The sequence below is a fragment of the Hemiscyllium ocellatum genome, chromosome 39 (genome assembly GCF_020745735.1).
Source record: "Hemiscyllium ocellatum isolate sHemOce1 chromosome 39, sHemOce1.pat.X.cur, whole genome shotgun sequence".
Lineage (NCBI taxonomy): Eukaryota > Metazoa > Chordata > Chondrichthyes > Orectolobiformes > Hemiscylliidae > Hemiscyllium > Hemiscyllium ocellatum.
This window is the reverse complement of record NC_083439.1, coordinates 36,338,668-36,356,054: the sequence shown is the minus strand read 5'-3', so window position 1 is coordinate 36,356,054 and position 17,387 is coordinate 36,338,668. Positions and strand designations below refer to the sequence as shown.

The following is a 17,387-nucleotide window of genomic DNA, read 5'->3' as shown; positions in this document are numbered from 1 at the left end:
CCTGGGGTGGGAAGTCCAGAACTAGAGGGTATAGATTTAGGGTGAGAGGGGAAAGATATAAAAGGGACTAAGGGGCAACTTTTTCATGCAGAGGGTAGTATGTGTGTGCAATGAGCTGCCAGAGGAAGTGGTGGAGGCTGGTACAATTGCTACATTTAAAAGGCATCTGGATGAGTATATGAATAGGAAGGGTTTGGAGAAATATGGGCCGGCTGCTGGCAAATGGGCTAGATTAGTTCCGGATATCTGGTTGGTATGGACCTATTGGACCGAAGGGTATGTTTCCGTGCTGTACATCTCTATGACTCTCTAGGCAAGATTCTAATATATATGCAATTCTGACTCAAATCTTAACTATCCTACTCTTTTGGACATCAGCTGATAGGATGAAAAGAAGCCGATGGCAATTGGTGCTACCGATGTTTACAGTAGCTAAAGCACTAATTCGCTTTTTATGACTTTCAGATCTGACCTATCCGCTCCTGAGTGGCTACTTTGGACTCACCCAAACCTCTTCTAATTGCTTTCACACATTTGCTAGTGCTAGCTGACTTACACTGGCTCTCAATTTTAAAAAAAGTTATCTTTGTGTTCAAGTTGATCTGTTGCCTTGCAACCCTCGAAGAACGCTGCATTCTTTCAAGTTTCACTGTTGTTGTTCTGATTTTTAATCTTAAACTTTGGAAATCCCTTCCTAAACCTCTTAACCCCACCTTTTCTTTGAGCCACTCTATAAAATCTGTCCCTTTTAAGTTTGAACTCATTGCATTTATTATTTTTGTCTAATTTTGCTCCTGAAAAGCGCAGTAGGATTTATTATATTGAAGATACTATACAAATATAAGCTAATGTTTTAAACAGTAGCCTCTTCTGTATCAACTTGAACATAAAACTGATTCTTCAAGCACTGTTCTTTTGCTTCTTTCATGATCTACATTACTATACAGTTTCTCACTTGCTCTGATCATTTCTGCCTTTACAATGATGACTATTAGTGAGCTGCATCCCTACTTCTGTTACTATATTACTTTAGCTTTGATGGTATTAGGCAAGAACTTTCAAAAACTGATTGGGGGCAGATGTTCGCAGTTAAAGGGACAACAGGAAAATGGGAAGCCTTCAGAAATGAGATACCAAGAATCCAGAGAAAGTATATTCCTGTTAGGGTGAAAGGAAAGGCTGATAGGTATAGGGAATGCTGGATGACTAAAGAAATTGAGGGTTTGGTTAAAAAAAAGAAGGAAGCATATGTAAAGTATAGACAGGATAGATCGAGTGAATCCTTAGAAGAGTATAAAGGCAGTAGGAGTATACTTAAGAGGGACATCAGAAGGGTAAAAAAGGGACATGAGATAGCTTTGGCAGATAGAATTAAGGAGAATCCAAAGGGTTTTTACAAATACATTAAAGACAAAAGGGTAACTAGGGAGAGAATAGGGGAGAGAATCAGCAAGGCAGTCTTTGTATGGAGCTGCAGGAGATGGGGCAGATACAAAACAAGTATTTTGCATCAGTATTTACTGAGGAAAAGGATATGGAGGATATAGAAAGTAGCAAAATAGTTGGTGACACCTTGCAAAATGTCCATATTACAGAGGGGAAGTGTTAGATGTCTTAAAACCATTATCAAGGTGGATAAATTCCCAGGACTTGAGGTGTACCCTAGAACTCTGTGGGAAGCTAGAGAAGTGATTGTTGGGCCTCTTGCTGAGATATTTTTTATCATCGATGGTCACAGGTGAGGTGCCGGACGTCTGGAGGTTGGCAAACGTGGTGCTACTGTTTAAGGGTATTAAGGACAAGCCTGGGAACTATAGACCATTGAGCCTGATGTTGGTGGTGGGCAAATTGTTGGAGGGAATCCTGAGGGACAGGATGTACATGTATCTGGAAAGGCAAGTACTGATTAGGGATAGTCAACATGGCTTTGTGTGTGGGAAATCATATCTCTCAAACTTGATTGAAAAGGCAGAGCAGTAGATGTGATCTATATGGACTTCAGTAAGGCGTTCAACAAGGTTCCCCATGGGAGACTGGTTAGCAAGGTTAGATCTCACATAATACAGGGAGAACTAGCCATTTGGATACAGAACTGGCTCAAATGTAGTAGACAGAGGGTGGTGGTGGAGGGTTGTTTTTCAGACTGGAGGCCTGTGACCAGTGGAGTGCCACAAGGATTGGTGCTAGGTCCTCTACTTTTTGTCATTTACAAAAATGATTTGGATGCGAGCATAAGAGGTACAGTTAGTAAGTTTGCAGATGATACCAAAATTGGAGGTGTAGTGGACAGCGAAGAAGGTTACCTCAGATGACAACAGGATCTTGACCAGATGGGCGAATGGGCTGAGAAGCGGCAAATGGAGTTTAATTCAGATAAATGCGAGGTGCTGCATTTTGGGAAAGCAAATCTTAGCAGGACTTATACACTTAATGGTAAGGTCCTAGGTAGTGTTGCTGAGCAAAGAGACCTTGGAGTGCAGGTTCATAGCTCCTTGAAAGTGGAGTCACAGCTAGATAGGATAGTGAAGAAGGTGTTTGGTATGCTTTCTTTTATTGGTCAGAGTATTGAGTACAGGAGTTGGGAGGTCATGTTGCAGCTGTCCAGGCCATTGGTTAGGCCACTGTTGGAATATTGCATGTAATTCTGGTCTCCTTCCTATAGGAAGGATGTGAAACCTGAAAGGGTTCAGAAAAGATTTGCAACGATGTTGCCAGGGTTGGAGGATTTGAGCTATAGGGAGAAGCTGAACAGGCTGGGCTGTTTTCCCTGGAGTCGGAGGCTGAGGGGTGACCTTATAGAAGTTTACAAAATATGAGGGGCATGGATAGGATAAGTAGACAAAGTCTTTTCCATGTGGTTGGGGAGTCCAGAACTAGAGGGCATAGGTTTAGGGTGAGATGAGAAAGATAGAAAAGGGTCCTAAGGGGCAACTTTTTCATGCAGAGGGTGGTACGTGTATGGAATGAGCTGCCAGAGGGAGTGGTGGAGGCTGGTAAAATTGCAACATTTAAAAGGCATTTGGATGGGTATATGAATAGGAAGGGTTTGGAAGGATATGAGCTGGATGATGGCAGGTGGGACCGGATTGAGTTGGGATATCTGATCAGCATGGACATGTTGGACCGAAGGGCCTGTTTCCATGCTGTGCATCTCTATGACTCAGTGACCCTAAATATCTTCAAATATGTACATGACCAAATTATGCCATGTTTCGACTATGATTTTAATATTGTTGGGCTTAAAAATTACACTTTTCCACATATGTGCAATTGTAAAGTATTTCAGTTGAGTGTTATAATCTATTGTTCTTTTCCAAAAAGGACAATGATAAGACAGGCTCCCGTACTTTAGCAACAATTCATGAGAACAGGCATGGAATAGAGGGATGCAGATTACGTGCAGGGAGTTGAATTAATTTAGTGCATCATGGTTGGCATAAGCCTGCTGGACTGAAGGGCTTGATCCTGTGTTGTAATGTTCTAAATATTGTTCACTGAAAACAAGGTAAACATCTGCAAAAGAATGCATTCGATGTGCCAGATTATAATATATACGCTTTGCAATTTACATCAATTTCTAGTAAACAATTATTAATTCTTTGTATACTACCACTACGAAGAACGAAGTTGTCAGCCAAAAGTGTTTTCATCACTGCAAAATTAAATAAAACCTGTTTCTTAAAATTCCGTATTCAGTCATTGCCAGAATACTAGTTTGTTTTTGCTTCTGAATCAAGGAGCAAAATTCTGTTCATATTGGGGGTGTGTAGAAAGAGAAAGAGATCTGAGGCAGCAGGTGTACTGGTGCTCCCCATTGACACCAATGTATCAATGAACATTGTAGAATTACGTTTATATTTGTGTTGGCTTTTTTAACATCCTCACTGGGTGATGACGCAGTTGAATTAATCAGATATAATAGCATTTGAAGTGAATGTCAAAGTTTTTTCCCTTTTTATCTGTAAGATTGACTGTCTTTGACATGAAAAGAGAACTCAAACTGAATCAATCGGAATGTTTGGCTGGATAGAAGGGGAGGAGCCATGAGGCAGCTGGCATCACCAAGCAGAGTGAGACCCCCATTATACATAATTGGTCCTACTGAGAGAAATAGGACAGGTAAAGGACTGGGTTTGGCAGTTAGCATCATCGGGATGTAATTAAGGTGAGGATCCTGAGATAGGCAGTTGGCATCACTGAAAGGAGCAAGTGAGATGAAGACACTGCGTGGCAGTATGATGTATAGCTTGGTGAACTGATTGAAATTGGTTTTCACTCCACTCCAGAGAAAGTAATTATCTCAAGACCATGAATTGCTGGAAAAACTCAGCAGGTTTGGCAGCATCTGTGGAGAGAAAGCAGAGTTAATGTTTTGGGCCCAGTTACCCTTCTTCAGAACTTCAGAAAGGAGCTACTTGTTTGAGTCTCTGGTAAATGATTAAAGACTTCTGTTTTGTTAAATTTTACGTGTTTAGGAGGTGGTGGTAAAGGTAACAAAATATGCAAGAGGCAAACAACAAGAAAAGAATAGGAACCAGAATTAGATCAGGGAGGTTTAAAACGGGGCAAGAGAATGGTGGAGATTTCAGATTTGGGAGTTGTCATAAAATCAGTAGTGTGACATCACTGGGAAACTTAAGGAGATCAGGGAAAGCTGAATAAGATGGATGAGTTAAGAATCAGAATCTTAACAAACTGATTCCTGGCAAAGTAGATTTGTTGTTCAAGGTGAGATCTGGTTGCCTAGACCTGTATTAGAGTTCAGAAGAATGAAGGGATCTCATTGAAACTTAAGATTTTGACAAGGCTGGGCAGACTGAATGCAGAGATAATGTTTCCCTTGTCAGGGGGTGGAAGTGGGAGTCCAGCGCAAGTTATCGCAGTCTTAGGATATAGAGTCAGGAAGATGTACAGCATGGAAACAGGTCCTTCTCGTCCAACTCATCCGTGCTGATCAGATATCCTATATTAGTCTTATCCCATTTGTACTATTTAGATTAGATTACTTACAGTGTGGAAACGGGCCCTTCGGCCCAACAAGTCCACGCTGACCCTCTGAAGAGCAACCCACCCAGACCCATTCCCCTACATTTACCCCTTCACCTAACACAATGGGCAGTTTAGCATGGCCAATTCACCTATTTGGCCCATCTCTGCCTAAATCATTCCTATTCGTATACCTGGGTGCCTTTTTAAATGTTGTAATTGTACCAGCCTCCACTTCCTCTGACAGCTGATTTCATACACCACACTGAGAAAAAGTTGGCCATTAGGTTCCTTTTATATCTTTCTCCTCTTACCCTAAACCTATGCCATCCAGTTTTGGTCTCCCCCTCCCATGATTTTATAAACCTCTGTAAGGACACCTCTCAGCCTCTGAAACTCCAGGGAAAATAGTCCTAGCCTATTCAGCCACTCTCTCTATAGTTCAAATCCTCCAACCGTGGCAACATCCATGTAAATCTTTTCTGAACCCTTTCAAGTTTCATAACATCCTTCCTATAGGAGGGAGACCAGAAATACATGCAAGACTCCAAAAGTGGCCTAACCAATGTCCTGTACAGCCTCAGCATGACCTCCCAACTCCTACACTCAATGCCCTGACCTATAAAGGAAAGCATGCCAAACACAATCTACACTATCCTATCTACTTAAACTCCACTGTCAAGGAACTATGGATTTGCACTCCAAGGTCTTTTTGTTTAACAACACTCCCCAGGACCTTACCATTTAGTGTATACATCTTGCCTTGATTTGCCTTTCCAAAATGCAGAACTTCACATTTATCTAAATTAAACTCTATCTGCAGCTCCTTGGCCCATTTACCCATCTGATCAAGATCCTGTTGTACTCTGAGATAACCTTCTTTGCTGTCCACTACAACCCCAATTTAGGGTGTCATCTGCAAACTTACAAACCACACCTCTTATGTTCACATCCAAATCATTTATTAAAAGCAGTGGACCCAGCACCAATCCTTGTAGCAACCACTGGTCATAGGCCTTCAGTCTGGAAAGCAACCCGCTACCACCACCTTCTGTCTTCTTCCTTCAAAAGCCAGTTCTGTATCTAAATGGCTCGTTCTCCCTGTATTACTTATGATCTAACCTTGCTAACCAGCCTAACTTAAGGAGCCTTGTTGGATGCCTTACTGAAGTCCATATAGATCACATCCGTCACTCTGTCCTCACCAGTCCTTTTCGTTACTACTTCAAAAACCTCTTTCAAGTTAGACATAATTTTCCATGCGCAAAGCCATATTGACTGTCCCTAATCAGTCCTTGTCCTATCCAAATACATTTAAACCTTGTGCCTCAGGATTGCCTCCAACAACTTGCCCACCACTGATGTTAGGCTCACCGGTCTATGCTTCCCTGGCTTTTCCTGACCACCTTTTGTAAATAGCCAACCTCCAGTCTTCTAGCACCTCACCTGTGACTTTTGATGATCCAAATATCTCAGCTAGGGGCTCTGCGATCACTTCTCTAGCTTCTCAGAGTTCCAGGGTACACCTGATTAGATCCCAGAGAATTATCCACCTTTATGCATGCTAAAACATCCAGCATCATCACCTCTGTGATGTGGACCTTCTTCATGATGTCGCTGTTTGTTTCCCCATGTCCTATATCTTCGATTCTGGATTAGTGGTGCTGGAAAAGCACAGCAGTTCAGGCAGCATCCGAGGGGCTCCTCCGATGCTGCCTGAACTGCTGTGCTTTTCCAGCACCACTAATCCAGAATCTGGTTTCCAGCATCTGCAGTCATTGTTTTTATCTATATCTTCCATATCTTTCTCAGCAGTAAGCACTGATGCAAAATACTTAATTAGTATCACCCCCATCTCCTGTGGTTCCACATATAGGTGACCTTGCTAATCTTTAAGGGGCTGTATTCTCTCCCTAGTTACCATTTTGTCTTTAATGTATTAGTAAATTCTTTTGGATTCTCCTTAACCCTATTTATCAAAGTTATTTTATGTCCCCTTTTTGCCCTTCTGATTTACCTCTTTAGTATTCTCCTACTGCCTTTGTACTGTTCTAGGGATTCACTCGATCCCTGCTATCTATACACGATGTATGCTTACTTCTTTTTTTGACCAAAACCTCAATTTCTCTAGTCATGTAGCATTCCCTACACCCATGAGCCTTGCCCTTGACCCTAACAGGAACATACTGTCTCTGGACTCTTGCTATCTCATTTTTGAAGGCTTCCCATTTTCTAGCTGTCCCTTTACCTGCAAACATCTACCCCCAGTCAATTTTTGAAAGTTCTTGCCCAATAGTTTCAAACTTAGCCGTCTTCCAGTTTAGAACTTTATATGTGGTAGGCCATTTTGGATTGAGATGAGGAGAACCTGCTTCACTCAATGTGCTGAACCTGTGGAATCCACAGCCATTGGATGCTATGGAGGCAAAGTCACTGAATGCATTTAAGAAAAAGATAGATTTCCAGAAACTCAAAGGGTATGGGAAGACTGCGGAGAGTGTTGAGATATAGAATCAGCCATGATCATGTTGAGGGCAAAATGGCTAACTCCCTATTCTCTGTTTCAATGTGGAATGTTTGGAAGATGAATGTATTGAGTTTTTTAATTTATTAGATTGGAGGCTTGGGCTATTTTAGAATTTTACATTGTGCTGTATGCATTATGAAGTATCTTCATGTAACCAGGCATGAAATTTAATTTCTGGAAATATTAATATTTCTTTATAGGTTTCATTTTTTAATTGGTAAAATGTGTGCATTTGAACTTGCTCATAATTCAAATTTAAAATTCTATCACGGTAAGTCATTCAACTGATTCTTATAAAATTTGCTAGTTTTGGTATGGCACCAATAAAATCCAGTTGATTCTCATCGCCTTTGGGTAAAGGAGTCTTAAGTGCAGAATTTTCCAGAAGACTGCATTTGCTGCAGCGACAATTGAAGGGGTGCACTCGCTGCTAAGCAGTCACGGTGCTGACGCCATCACTGCCAGAGGTAAAGGTAGCTGCATATATTAAAGTTTGGGACTGACCGTGGCATTGAGCAGCTCAAAGATATAACAACTGCAGGATGATTAGAGTCCTAGAGATGTACAGCATGGAAACAGACCCTTTGGTCAACCTGTCCATGCCGACCAGATATCCCAACCCAATGGAGTCCCACCTGCCATCACCCAGCCCATATCCCTCCAAATCTTCCTATTCATATACCATCCAAATGCCTCTTAAATGTTGCAATTGTACCAGCCTCCTCCACTTCCTCTGGCAACTCATTCCATACACGTACCACCCTCTGTGTGAAAAAGTTGCCCTATAGGTCTCTTTTATATCTTTCCCCTCTCACCCTAAACCTATGCCCCCTAGTTCTGGACTCCCTGATCCCAGGGATAAGACTTTGCCTATTTACCCTATCCATGCCCCTCAATTTTGTAAATCTCTATAAGGTCACCCCTCAGCCTCCGATGCTCCATGGAAAACAGCCCCAGCCTGTTCAGCCTCTCCATACAGCTCAAATCCTCCAACCCTGGCATCAGCCTTGTAAATCTTTTCTGAACCCTTTCAAGTTTCACAACATCTTTCTGATAGGAAGGAGACCAGAATTGCATGCAACATTCCAACAGTGGCCTAACCAATGTCCTGTATAGCTGTAACATGAATCCCAACTCCGGTACTCAATACTCTGACCAATAAAGGAAAGCAAACCAAATGCCTTCTTCACTATCCTATCTACCTGTGACTCCATTTTCAAGGAGCTATGAACCTGCACTCCAAGGTCTCTTTGTTCAGCAAGACTCTTCTAATATTTCTCTGTGCAGCTTCTTGAGTTTGAACTATTTCTTTTAGCCTCATAATATTGTTCAGGATTATAATTTTCATAGCCAAGTGGGATGGCGGGCTGAACATTAAGCACAGTGGCAACCTGAGGGCCAGGTCGGATGAGGGTTGTGTTGATGAGCTGAGGATTCAACGTATTGAGTAATTTCTCCTGATTTAAGGTGTCTGCCTTAACTCAGTGATAGAATTATCACCTCTCAAGTGGAGGGTTGTATATTAAAAACTGTCTCTGGAGACTTGAGTTCATTCTCTACCAGGGATGGGGAACCTGTGTCCTTCTAGGCCATTGTGTATGGCCTTTTGAATGAATCCCCATGCCTTCGGCAACATGCACGAGAAATGTTTTCTTGCTTTTCAACCACTTATTGCTGTGAATCTACATTCTCCTACTTAACCAAAATCAAGACGCCCTTAAGGTCACAAATGACGGATACCCATCTCGAGGATCAGCTATAACTGCAAACCTCCATGCTGCAACCAAATATTCAAATGCTTTCCTACAAAAAGCAGTCACAACAAAGTCATTAAGAGGTTAGTTTAACTTTAGAATTACAACTAACATAATGCGGCCTTCCAACATGAAAAAATTCCCCACCTCTGCTCTATACTGACACATTGGTGCAACATTGAGGGAATACAGCACTGTTGGAAGTGTTGAATTAAATGAAAACAGATGCAAATTTAATTTAACAACTGGACATAGAAATCTCACAGCAAAGGAGTTCTGCTTGTGTCTTGGCCAATCTTTGTTCCTAAATTCAAACTTAACTGATGATCAAATCAATCCTTTCATTACTATTCTTCAGACTTTATTGTGTGCAAATTACCTGTTGTATTTCTGCTCACTACAAGAGTGAGTAAGCTGCAACGTAAAATGGAGCATTCTGAGGTTGTGAAGGGTACAAGTTAAATGTTAGCTCTTCCAAAAATGTAGTGAAGAGTATTTATTTAGTGTCAATGCTACATATTCTTGCTATAAATATTGTGTTTTTAAAAATATTCTGATAAGACTTGTTTACTCTTGTAAGACTCCTTTGTTTTCTGTTTGTATTGGTCATTCTGTTCTGAGTTTTTCATCCAGGTTTGGGCTTCTGGTGTTGTTGGCTGATTTGATCCAGATTCCATAAACTGGCAAATTTGTCAAGCTAAGAAAAAGCCACTTGCTCGTTCAAAAGAAGAACGTCTATCCTAACATTTTCATTCTTCAAATTAGTAAAGACTTGTAAAGAGTAGGTGCTTAATTTAACACAAAATGTTTGTCTGAATGTTGAATAATGTAATAATAAGGGTAACAGTTCAGTCTAAATGGAGAAAAATACATTAATTTAGAAAGAATAGATAATTGAACATTATCAATAGACATGATGTGCTAGTAACAAAGGTGGATAAAACGGACAAAAACTGTGTTCCCACTTCTGTGATATCTGGCATCTCCCAGGGGTTCTTCCTTACCTCTGCTTCTCTTGCAACATAACATCAGCCAAGGGCTCAACCTCCCCATCCTGACTGAGAGCTCTGTCATGTGACTCAACATGTCCACATGAGCTGTCGGATTACTTGTTTGTCATTACTTGTTGGGAGACTTGCAACTTCCTTTCATTAAACATTAGGAAGATAGGAACATACAAGATGTTAGTAACTCATAGTATTAAAAACAACTTTCACTCCTCTAATGTTTATTCTTTGTTTGATAATCCTAATCTACAATCCTTTGTTTAATCCTTTCTGTCAGTAGAAACAGTTCCCTTCTGCCCACGTGAAATGCTTTAGAATATTTTGGCATGTTAAAGGCACTGTTTAAATATAAATGAAAGGGAAAACTTTGAAGACATTTGAGAAGGGAAGGATAATTGACAATATATCTGATGTTTATGCCAAATAAAGTACTTGTAGCAAAGCAACAAGCACATTGTGATGGTATGATCAAATTGGATCATTTCCTATGAAATTGCTCCCAAATCAGTCTTAAATTGTACATAAATGAGATAGAATGACATAAGGACCTGTCTAATTTTGTACATTGATGGAAGGCATCCATTTGGAGGAGTTTCTGAATATGTAGAGCAAAGCCTGACTGTGATCTGTTGGAGGAAAATGAAGTAATTTCCTTTGCAGGTTTAGGGGGTAAAATATGAGAGTCAAAGGCCTTCTACTTAATATTTAGCTAAATAGCCAATAAACCTGAAGCCTTTGCAATTAAGACAAGTATAAAGTGTAAGCAACATTTGGACTTTTGCCCCCCCCCCTCAACAACTGCCTTTCTAGACACAGGTACCCTGGAGTGCAATGCAGTTGTTCTCATTCAATCAGAGGACACCCAAGATCTGTTAGTCCCAACCTTTGACCATGCAGAGGAGTATAGTGATTCATCATTATTCATGCCAACAGATGACTTTGTTATTTTTAAAAAAAGCCAAAAGTATATGGCAATGACAGTCAAATGCTAACACATCCACAATATGAAAGATCAAACTAATGACAGTTGATCTTACCAACCCCTGTTGATCCGATGGAGTTTGAATGTTTCACTTTATTAAAAGATGTGTAGGAGGTCAGAATGAAAAAGAAAATTGAGTATCACAATGTATGGAATTATATTATTCAGACAGAGGACAGTCCTGAATTAGTCAATGAAAATTTAAGGAGTCTTGAGTTTTGCATACAGATTTATGAGCATTCTTCCAAATAATAAATTAGTAACAAGATAAAGAGTTTTGTTTTAAGATCTTTGTATTTTGATGGCTCTGAACCTGGAACATTAATTCTTCAATATATGTCTTAAGATTCTAGTCATAGGGCTCTTGCCCATTTTGAGAGATTTATTTTTCAGCTTATCATTTTAGTGGCTGTAATGAAGGTTTTAACTGGTATATTGCATAAGCACTAGAGATTACTGCAGTCTGCAGCTGCCTCTGTTTTGATTAAAGTTCAGTTTAACAATTTCACTTCTTTGGTTCTGTTGTAATTCTATCATCATCATCAAGAAACAAAGTGAGCAAATATTCAACATTTGCCCTTCTTTCCTAGGTAGTATCACATAGCAGCTAATTGAGCTTCCTTTCATTCAATGGTACTAAATTTAACTAGCATAGATTGAATATTCATTGTGTGTGTGTGCGCGTGCTCTCTCTCTCTCTCTCAGCCCTTTAGAGTTACATTAATGGGAATGTACATTAAATGCTTATCTTTTCACATTGTCATGCTCTCACTTTCATTGTATAAGCAATTAATAGATTTTTTCACCTTAACCAGACATTTTCAGCATCTTAAAGTATGGTTTTGCAGCTGTAAAATATGATGTCTAGGCCTGGATTTTACTTGATAGTCTCTTAATGTTTGGAGTGCGTTTACTATTAGTTGCTAGTTGCAGCTTCCATATTTTACAACAAGGCCCCACAAGTAACAAAGTCGATGACTGATCAAATAGTCTGTTTTTGATAGTTTGCTTCAGGGAAGATTGTTGGTCTGGACACCAGAATAATTTTTTGCTATCCTTCAGATAATATCATGCAATCTTTCACATTCAGCAGATAAAGTATATGGGGGTTTGGTTTGCAATCCTCTCTAAAATGCAGCACCCTAAACTTTCCTCTAATTCGGCTGTCAGTTTCAATTTGCAACCTCTTTATTTATAGAATTACCACATTCTAGCATTGACACCTAGGCTACATACCAGTTGAATTAAGGACGTCTCAATGTAGTTTTGTAGTTTTTCAGAGGGGTAAGTTCACAACTATATGTTGTTGTCAAATAATGTATTATGAGAATCTGCAAATCTGTTGCAGCTTCTCTATACAAAGCACAAGAAATTAGGTTGACCACAAAAGATAAAAATGGTGTTGGAATGAATAAACTGGAAGAAAGCTGGTAAGATTCTTCAGTCTGAGTTTACTTTTTCTGACAGGAGGCCAACCCATATGGGGTGACACCTGATTTTGGTATCTCTATCTGCCTGTAATTTTGAAATGCTTGGCACAAAGGCAATGAATTACTAACTCACTTTCAGCTGTCTTAATGATTCCAGCTCAATTGCAGGAGTAGGCATTTCAGATCCACACTGTGGTGATAGGCTTTTGAAGATGCTGCTGGTTCACACTACTTCCAAGGTGTCTTGGACCATGTTCTGAATCTGGGAACCTTTTGGCAATGAAGTTAAATGTTGAGGACTTCACACATGTCATAATGAAATATAGTACTGTATGATAAATTTTTTAATACATGACTGTTTTTAAAAGATCAGTGGTCATTAAGTTGACCAGAATTCTGCAATTTTATCAAGTTTTCACGTGCATTAGATTACTTTACCCACTGGATAAAATGGTCTTCAGAATTGTCTGCCAGTTGTCCCCTGTGGCTTAAACCTACCAGTTAATTTTAGTTCAGCCACATCTTTCACTGTATCCAAGTTTTGACAGATGGCTGAATCTCAAGCTGCCTTCAAAAGATTTAACATATTTTGCTCATTGCAAATGTATGGTGAAGCTCAGGAATTTAGTTCAGCAGGGATTATTGAAATTGTTGTCAAGAGGACTGAGCACATGGTCATGGAGTCTTTTTTTTTAAATGGCTTTTCAGTGTTATGGAGCCTTGCACCGATTTACTGATCTGGGCTATTGTCCCTCTGCATCAACCAGTTTCCACTCCTGTCAAAGGCCTGTTTCTGGAGGCAGCAGCTTATTTTCCAGCCCACCTTACTTCCCCACCACAAAGATAGTGTGAGTGTGCTGGAGGCAGGATTATAATGTCAGAAAATGTCCCAACTCCTGCCTTACTCCTTGTATCTTAACTATTTATTTCAGTGATCAGGTTACTATTAGTTTAACAACTCGACTCATGAAACAAACTTCTTTGCCTGCAGCAGGAGTTTTTGTTCTGGCATCATTTTACATTTTTATTTAATTGTATTTAAAAATGATATAGATGAAGCGTGATTGCATGGTTTTTTTGACTTGGAAAATATTACCATTTCTTCACTGTCGCTGTGTCAAAGTTCTGGAAATCCCTTCCTAAGGGCATTGCGGGTCAACCTACAGCACGTGGACTGCAGTAAGTTAAAATTGCAGCTCATCACCACCTTCTTAGGGATGGAAAATGAATGTTTGCCAAGCCAATGATGCCACGTCTCAGGAGCAGCTATTCTTTTAAAAAAAAACGTAGGAGATATGATCAATGAGTCCACAGATGACACACACAAAAATGTGATCAATAATGAAGTAGAAAGCCTTGGAATAGAGAATGGGTGTAGACTGGCTGGTCAAATGGTTAGAGGAGTGACAAGTAGACTTTAATTCTGAAAAATGAGAGACACTTTTGGGAGGACATGTAAGGCAGGGGAATACACAATGAATTACAGATGATCAGAAGAAACTCGGTGTGTATGTCCATAGATCTTCAAAGGCAGCAGGACAAGTATCTGGAATACTTGCCTTTGTTAGTTGAGGCCATTAATACAAGAACAAGAGCTGTATAAAATGTTAGCTCAAGCACAACTGGAGGACTGGGTACAGTTTGGTTCGTCGCACTACAGGAAGGAAGTGATCACTCCAAAGAGCATGCTAAGGGGATTCACTATGATACTGCCTGGGTAGGTGTTTTTGAAGCTATGAAGAGAGACTGAATAGGCTGGGGTTGTTTTTCATAGAGCAGACTGAGCGGGGATCTGATTGAGGCATACGATCTTATGAGGGGAATAGTTTGGGTAGACAGGAAGAAACTTTGCCACTGAGTAGTGCAATCAGTAACCAGGGTGCAAAGACTTGAGGGGGCCAGGAGTTTAGAGGGAATTTGAGGAAAGTGCTTTTTTTTTCATTGAAAGGGTTGGGAATATCTGAAATTCACTGCCTGAAAAGGTGTTGGGGGCGGAAGCCCTCGTGGCATTTTAAAAAGTATTTAGGCGAACAGTTGAATTGCAGTAACAAAAAAACTAAAGGTGAAATGTTGGAAAATTGGATTAAAGTAGAAGCTTGAAGATTGGCATGGGTATGATATTCCAAATGGCCATTTTCCATTTTGTAAACTGCTTGACTCTGATTCTGTTCTAGTGATGAAGTTTGCTTCCAGAGTCTATACATTTTTCAAGATAGAAGTTAAAAAATTTTTTTTGTTTTTGTGAAACTCAGAATGCTTAGGATAGTGTCTGCCTTTCTAATTTGTACAAAATACAGGCCAGAGACACCACTTCTTCATCAGTTACAGTTTTTACCCATAAATTTCATGATAAAATTTTATCTTTGGGAGGGAAGAAGCTTAAAATCCTAATGCTGCATTTTGACAAAGGTCTGTAATTTTGGTTTATCATTTCTGACAACATTAGTGGAAAATACTGAAAGGAAATGTAATTATTATGTGCGATTACCACCTTGTCTATCATAGTGAAAAGTGTTAACATTGGCTGCTTGACTACTTCAAAGGGAGCTCTCACTTTCACAGTGAAAGCATCCTTGTAAACAGTGCTCCTTGGTACGTAGTTTATATTTAATAAGTTCATATATGCTCTTTTGTAAAAGCCGAGACTTGGCCCTATTTTTCACATCCCCACTAGAGAAGTTGCCCCTTGTTTTTCCACACATCAACCATTGAGTATTAATTGCCTACTTATAAGTACTACCATTTGTTAATTTAAAGGGACACATGGGGACCTTTTTAGATTTTCCTTCACCAGTCCACAAAAGTAATACGTACCACATGATTTATCACAATGTCTTTAAGAAAGAGTCATAAGTACATAGTTCAATTTAAACTGTAGAATTCCCGACTCAGGCGACTGACTGTGTGGAGTTTGCACGTTCTCCCCGTGTCTGCGTGGGTTTCCTCCGGGTGCTCCGGTTTCCTCCCACAGTCCAAAGATGTGCGGGTCAGGTGAATTGGCCATGCTAAATTGCCCGTAGTGTTAGGTAAGGGGTAATGTAGGGGTATGGGTGGGTTTCGCTTCGGCGGGTCGGTGTGGACTTGTTGGGCCGAAGGGCCTGTTTCCACACTGTAAGTCTAATCTAATGTGTTAATAAGCATCAGCATTATAGCCATATTATCACTAACAGAACAAACAGACTGAGGTGAAGAAAGATATTTTGGAATTCAAGGTCACATACAAAATTTACAAAAGTACAATTTATTCAATCAGTAAATGCAAATTTCTCTGTCTGCCACTTGAACTTGAGATTAAACTCATCAAATTTTACTATTTTTCCATCACTATTAAGAGAGGAGTGCCCATCAATTGGCCTGTGTTGGAAAAATGGATGAAACACTGAACTTTGACATGCTAGCAAATAAAACTGTTACCAAGGTTGGTGAAAAATATACATCAGTAGAAAGGTACCTGGCCACAGAAGATGCAGTTCGCAGTGGTACGATCTCACATGCTACTTGTCACAAAAGGTTATTCAAGTACAAATCACTCCTGAAAGGCAATGTTCAGAAGCGCAGTGTCATCTATGTACGTCAGAAAGGCTGGATTAATGAAAGTAGTTGGGAGAAATGGATAAAAGTAAAGTGAAATTTGAAACCCAGAGGACTATACAAAGGAAACAGCTATTCATATTTCACCTTGTCATTAACGTATTAATACAACACAGAAACAGACCCTTTGGTCCGACTCATCCATGCTGACCAGATTTCCCAAACTAAGCTATTTGCCTGCATTTAGCCCACATCCTCCTCAACTTTTCGAAATACATGTACCCATCCAAATGTCTTTTAAATGTTGTAATGGTACTTGCATCTAGAACTTCCTCTGGCAGTTCATTCTGTACACAAACCACCCTCTGTGAAAGATTTGCCCCTCAGGTCCCTTTTAATCCTTTCTCCTCTCACCTTAAAATTGCACGTTCTAATTTTGAACCCTTTAAGTGTGTTCTAAGATTAGTTGGTACTGATATGTCAGTTAAACAAGGCAATTTCATTCTTGTTTAGCTCTTAGACATGTTTACAAATAATCCTCTACCAGACGATATCTGAAAAATGTGGACCAATAAATGAAATGAAAAACAACACTCGGCAAAAATAAGCAAGCAAGCCTCTATTTTAGCAGCATTGTTGTAGAGGACTGGACTGAACCGCGTCCCAATCTATTCAAAAAGATCATTTCAAAAATATGGAATGCCTTGACACAACTGAGGACAGGTACTTGCATATTGATCCTGAAGTCATTACTGGAAATCCATATGATGATATTGTACAACCAAGCTCTTGGGGTGATTTACTTGATAATCACTACCTGAATTATTGTAGGATTTCAAATGAAATGTTGTAGTTAATTCATTAGAGTATTTGTTTATGATGCAATGTATGTTGTTTGTCATGCTACGAAACAAATAAATGGTTAGAGAATTAAGATGAATTCTTGAGTGTTATTTTTGCTTTAGTCCACTGAGCTGACTGTTTTTGGAGGTGTGTAGAATTATATTTGCATGTTAATCCCTCAAAAACACCGCTTGTGGGGGGTGGGGAACTGACCATCTGACTTTTTGCCCCAAAATATTTCAAAAAAAAATTTACATAAGATGATATGTTCTTGCATGTGATGTGATTAGTCATTTGTTGTATTCTAGAACTCAACAGGCTGTTTTC

At 39.8% G+C, this 17,387-nt stretch overlaps 1 protein-coding gene across 3 annotated transcripts in view; it reads left to right on the top strand.

Moving 5' to 3' along the window:
- The window catches only part of abhd17c (abhydrolase domain containing 17C, depalmitoylase), an 84,087-nt gene that overhangs the window by 12,382 nt on the left and 54,318 nt on the right, over nucleotides 1-17,387 (top strand). The gene's annotated exons all lie outside the window — the stretch shown is intronic.